The sequence below is a fragment of the Grammomys surdaster genome, unplaced genomic scaffold (assembly GCF_004785775.1).
Source record: "Grammomys surdaster isolate TR1022 unplaced genomic scaffold, NIH_TR_1.0 184, whole genome shotgun sequence".
Taxonomy (NCBI): domain Eukaryota; kingdom Metazoa; phylum Chordata; class Mammalia; order Rodentia; family Muridae; genus Grammomys; species Grammomys surdaster.
In genome coordinates this window covers 5,809,063-5,815,062 of record NW_021604629.1, presented here as the reverse complement: position 1 = coordinate 5,815,062, position 6,000 = coordinate 5,809,063, and the positions used below count along the sequence as shown (strand labels likewise).

Below are 6,000 nucleotides of genomic sequence, written 5' to 3'. Positions count from 1 at the left end.
GGGACTCTGTTAAAGTTTAAAACTTTCTTGTACTTCAAGAAGCATTCAGGAAATAAAATTCATCAGGCATGGTGGATGCAGGCAGATCTCTGTGACTGAGAATACCAAGTTCCCGACAGCCAGGGCTATACAGTAAGACCCTATCTCAAATTTTAAAAAGAAGCCACAGCTGCAAAGTCATACAACAGACACTTATCTCCTTATACATAATAAATTCCTACCAAATAATAAGAAATCAGACAGCAAATTTGTATAAAAACCCAAAGGGACAATAAATGAGAAAGTGTTCAGGTCTCTTTCCAACATCTTTGAAGTCTTTCCTGTTGTTTCTGCTTATGTACTGCATGTTCTGGGCTAGCTGGCCCAGAAGACTCCAGATGACTCTGTCTCTGCCTCCACTATGGAAGAACTAGAGACTTACTGGAGTTATGGAAGCAGCCTCATCAGGCCCTGCAGCATTGCTTTTACCTGCCCAGCCATCTTCTCAGACCGTAAAATAAAAGGCTAATGCTAACAAGTACTGTCAAGGATGCCAAGCGCCCAGAACCCTCACAGACAGCCGACAAAGAATAAAGTAGTCCAAGCATTCTAGAAAACTCTTTGGCAATCACTACATACTACTAGAACTGACTCGATGAATACTTGCTGACTTGGCAATTAATTCCCTCCCTCCCTCCCTCCCTCCCTCCCTCCCTCCCTCCCTACCTCCCTCCCTCCTTCCCTTCTTTCCCACAAACCTCACAGGAGAGGTTCTTTGGAGGATGGATATAAGAATGTTTATATGATCACTCATCAGGGCAGCCAGAGGTACTCAAATTCCTATTAACTACAGGATACATATATAGCCTGCATCATATTCATAAAATGAATGCTTGAATAACCCACGGTCCAATAATGGTCCATATTAGTAACAGGCACCTTTAAATGTCAATCACTAAGATTAAAGCAGCAGCGTTTCATGATCTCAGGAGCCACCTGTGGCTAGTAGCTACAGTGTAATACAAAACAGCTTTAAGAAGTGGTTTTGACAGTGTGAAAATTCTGCAGGATGTTGCTATTACACAGTCCGTTGTGATGTTTAGTGGCATAAACAAGATACAAAGAAAAATCTCCTCTAGGCATCCATTCACAAGTTCAAACACTAACAAGACTAATCTATGAGCCCAGTGTAGTGGCACATGCCTGAAATTCCAGCACTGCAAAGTTAAGAAAGATTCAAATTTAAGGCCAGCTTAGACAGCAGAGTGAGACCTTCTTGTGTGTTAAGAGTAAGATAATTGAATTAAAAGAGAAGCCTAATCAATGTTATTAGCAGTGAGCATAGCAGCCTCACCGGGGAAGATGAGAGGCACATGCCTGTAAGAGGAGCATAAATTCATATTTTATACTTGGTTACAAAGTAAGTTTGAGCCAGCCTGGGCTACAAGAGACTGTCTCCAAAACAAAACAAGAAGGTCTGGATGTGTGAGTGTTCTCAATGGAAAAATACAGGGACCTGAAACCGATGACTCCTGCAGTTTTTCTAAGCATGTTAGTTATACTTCAATAAAAACCCTGGTGGGGGAGGGGAGAAAGCCCAGCCAAGCATGATGGCACATGTACCAAAGGTCACAAATTTGAAGCCAGCCTGGGCTATACAGAGAGATCTTACCTCCAAAGAAGGATAAGGAGTGTGTTTTGGGGGGGAAGGGGCAGTGAAGATAATGAAAACCACCTGTGTATTTCAGGACCATTCTTATTCTGAGTTACTCGGAGTCTACTCCAGTAGTTCTGAGCACAGTTGTTCTGACTGTGAGACGTTAGATGTGTTTCCATGAGCACCCAAGGATAAGCAGAAGAACCATTCAATGTGATCAGGCACTGGATCCTCCACAGCGAAGGTGAGGATGCCACTCATAACAGCTCGTACACACCCACTGCTTTTTTTTTTTTACAAAGATCCTTAAAGAAAGGAAAGAGTGGAGGGAAAGGGAGAGGGAGGGAGAGAGGGAGGGAGGGACAGACAGGCGGACAGACAGACAGACAGACCACACAGTCAGCAAAGGCTTTACCCTCCACCCTGCGGCTGCCACAACACACTGAACCACACTGGAGTGCCCAGGGCAAAGTAGAAGGCCATCTGAGCCTTCAAATTTGGGTTATTTCCCAAAGTCTACTTTGGTCCCCCATCCCTATCTCATAATTTATGTCTTTCTGTTCTTTTAATTTTGCTATATTTAATTCTTTCAAGGTCTCTTAAATTTATTCTGAAGATAGGGTGTTCACAAAAAGAGACATTTCCACTTTCTTTTTTTTTTTTTTTGAAACCAGAACATTTATTTTATGACTGATTGAAATTCTCAAGATGAACTGGATGCTGCAACAGCTGCCCTCTTGGGTTTAGGTGTCGTCCCTTCACGGAATCCATGTCTGAATCTGCGATAGACAATCTTTAGGTGCCTCATCCGACCAGTCCCGGTAGTGTTTCGTCTCTTAGCCTTGGCACTCCAGTTATACTTTCTCTTGCGCTTGGCAGGGTAGCCGCATTTGCCACAAGTCGACTTCTGAAGGTGGTAGGCCTTGGAGCCACAACGGCGGCACAGCGTGTGCGTCTTATTGCGACGCTTTCCGAAGGATGACGCTCCTTTCGTCATCTTGCTTCTACCGGCGAGGCCAAACCATTTCCACTTTCTAGTTATTCTCTTTTAATGTAAGAAAGTGTATATTGAATGAGGCCTACACTCTGTAACTCCTTATCCACGACCAGGTACAAGAGATGGGAGGTCACTAAATATACTCTATTACTGTGTGCTGGCTAATTTATATGTTAACATGACACAGGCTAGGGTCATCTGGGACAAAGAAATCTTAATCAAGAAAATGCCTCCATAGGACAAGCCTGTGTGTAGTCCTTGATTGAAGACTGACAGAGAGGGCTCAGTTTTCTATAGATAGTAGCACCCCTGGCCTGGGGGTCTTGGGTGCTAAGCAACAGGCTAAACAAATCATGAGAACCAAGCCAATAAGCAGCACTGCTCCATGGCCTCTGTATCAGTTCCTGCCTTCAGGTTCCTGTCCTCACTTCTCAGATGTGTATGTACAACCTTTATTGTGCAAAACCTTGCAAAGTTGCTTTAGGCCATACTGCTTTATCACAGCAACAGAAACTCTAAGACTTGTGAGCGCCCCATCCTCAGAAGGCCTAAAGAACACTAATTATCCTTCCAGATCCCCTCCTTCCCTAGAAGCTTGATTTGATCCTCCTGCTTGCTCTATGTTCTTATTAGTAGTATACGGTCAGTGTATGAATGAGATACACTTTATCCGCCTGTCATTCTTGCCATTTGTGGACCTTTGGGGATCTTTCTGTCCTTGACATCCAATAGAATAACTGGCACATGCTAACTTGACGTTCTACATATTAGTTGAATGAATAACTAATGTACTGAGCTGAAGGGGAAACACATGAACAAGCAACTGAATCACACACACACACACACACACACACACACACACACACACACACACGAGAGAGGGTGGGGAGGGGTTAGGGAGAGGGGGAGAGAAAGAGAGAGAGATTTGATGCACCCAAGAGCACAGAAATGGTAATCTACTCTGTGACTCAAGTCAACAAAAGCTTCTTGGAAGGAGATGATAAGTTCTATAAGAACATAGTGTCACTAATGTGTTAAAGTCACAGCTAAGCATGAAAGCAGAAAGGCTGGAGCCAAGACACAATAATGCTGTGTCAAACTCCAGGCTCTAGGCTGTGGCACAGGGACCTAAAAGGCCGGAACAGAGCTGAAACTGTTCACAGAGCAGACCAGAAAACACCAGGACTGTGCAATTCCAGAAGGAGTACATGAGGGGCGTGTGTGTGTGTGTGTGTGTGTGTGTGTGTCTCCGCCCGTGTGTGCACCAACTCTGTGCTTTATGCATATGTGTATAAGTGTACACATGTGTCTTTGGAAATGTATATGCACAAATGTGTATGTCTGTTTAGAGGGAGAAAGGATAAGATTGTTTTATCAATGTGAAACCACAGGTTTGTTTGTTTGTTTGTTTGTTTTTCGAGACAGGGTTTCTCTGTGTAGCCCTGGCTGTCCTGGAACTCACTCTATAGACCAGGCTAGCCTTGAACTCAGAAATCCACCTGCCTCTACCTCCCAAGTGCTAGGATTAAAGGCGTGCGCCACCACTGCCCAGAGAAACCAGTTTTTAAATCAAAAGCATTTTCAGTGTGATGAGACCAGGAAAACACCTAGATCATCTCAAGAATAACAATATGGTCTATTTCCTATGCATTCCAAATTTACATGAGAGTGACAACTCGGGGAGACAGTTTACACAGGTGGCTTGTTTGAACAGCCAAAGGCGTGGATTAATTCTGCTGAAGGAGGGGGGGGCAGTCACTCAGCTCCAATAACTGCTCACCCAACTCTGTCTTCAATCTTCCAGCATATTTCCCTGGTCCCTAAAGAGAGTTTGAGAATGACAGTGTGGTGACTCAAGCCTCACCTTTCCAGGGTGCTGTGCTAAAGCCAGCAAAGCTAACACAAGCTAAAGCAGGAGCTAACAAAAAACACAGCAGGAAGGGACTGTTTGTCTCTCGGTGCCCATGAATTACGCAGTGCACATAGTCATGTGATTTCTTAAAAGTTTGCACTTTTTTTGTTTGTTTGTTTGTTTTTTGTTTTTTCGAGACAGGGTTTCTCTTATAGCCCAGGCTGTCCCAGAACTCACTTTGTAGACCAGGCTGGCCTTGAACTCAGAAATCCGCCTGCCTCTGCCTCCCAAGTGCTGGGATTAAAGGCGTGCACCACCACTGCCCGGCTAAATTTTGTACTTAATAACTGTTCCCCAGCTTATTTTTCTTTTAGGTTAAAATATTATCACCATGGTAGAGAATAAGTGAGGTGGTATAAATAAATAATACCATAATAATAAGGATTATGATAAATCCTTAATAATTGTATGTCTCTGTCATCAACAGGCAGTTATGTACTGCTTTAGCTGCATGTATACAGATTAGTGTGAACACACTTCTTCTTTCTGGAGACTTAGTTTATAGCACTACCAGACCTGGAGTGGGCTATGCTGACCAGCCTGGCCTCAAACTCAGAGATCTGCCTGCCTCTGCCTCCTCAGTGCTGGGATGAAAGGTGTGCGCCACCACCCGAGTCTGCGAGCATCTTGACTTTGTTGGCATGCATGTTGCAGGATTCTCAAGCAGCTGATAACAAACTGAATACATGCCTTTAACGATATTTGATAATTACAGTATAAATGTGTGTCACCTCTGTATAACCAATTTTCAAAGGCAGGAACTATTTTCCATTCAGTTTTGCACCCCACCTGATACCTAACACAATTCAGTAAATAACCATCCAATTAATTTAAACGTCAGACATTAATTCTTTTTTATGACTTTTAAGAAAGTAAGTCAGGCTTGGTGGTACTAGCTTGTAATCCTAGAACTTAAGAGAGAGGGCGGACTGCACCTCAAGGCCTGCTTGGGGGGGGGGGGAGGCGGAGAAGGGCTTTGAGGTGGGAGGGGTAGGGGGGAGTGTGATGCACACAAAATTTCTCCTCCCCTAACAAATTTCAAGGATTGATTCAGGCATACCCTACCTAGACTAGACCCATAGAGCAAAAGCAGTAACTCACTGACTCAAAGTATCTCATTTCCCCAAATCCCAACTGGATTCAATAACAAACTAACTAACTAACTAACTAACTAACTAACTAACTTACTTTCACTCTTGACTGCAAGGCTGAGCCCTCATCTCCCATCCCAGCAGGGTCTGCTGTGCAGTGATCTGAAGGGTCTCGCTAGTGACCCCAACCCTCCCCCAAGGCAGCTGCTTGGCCTGGGTGACTACAACTGCATGGGCCCAGCACCATTTTCAACTTAGTCAGAGTCCCAAGGCCAGGGGGCTGCTCTAAGTATCAGGTTACTACAAAAATAACAGCAGGCCAGTCAACAACCCTGCCAAGTGCAGGAGAGAAGTGTGTTCAGAA

At 44.1% G+C, this 6,000-nt stretch overlaps 1 protein-coding gene and 1 pseudogene across 1 annotated transcript in view; both read right to left on the bottom strand.

The window, feature by feature from the left end:
• Tead1 (TEA domain transcription factor 1) overlaps positions 1-6,000 on the bottom strand; it is a 223,663-nt gene that overhangs the window by 155,435 nt on the left and 62,228 nt on the right. The gene's annotated exons all lie outside the window — the stretch shown is intronic.
• Positions 2,325-2,646, bottom strand: LOC114621656 (annotated as a pseudogene).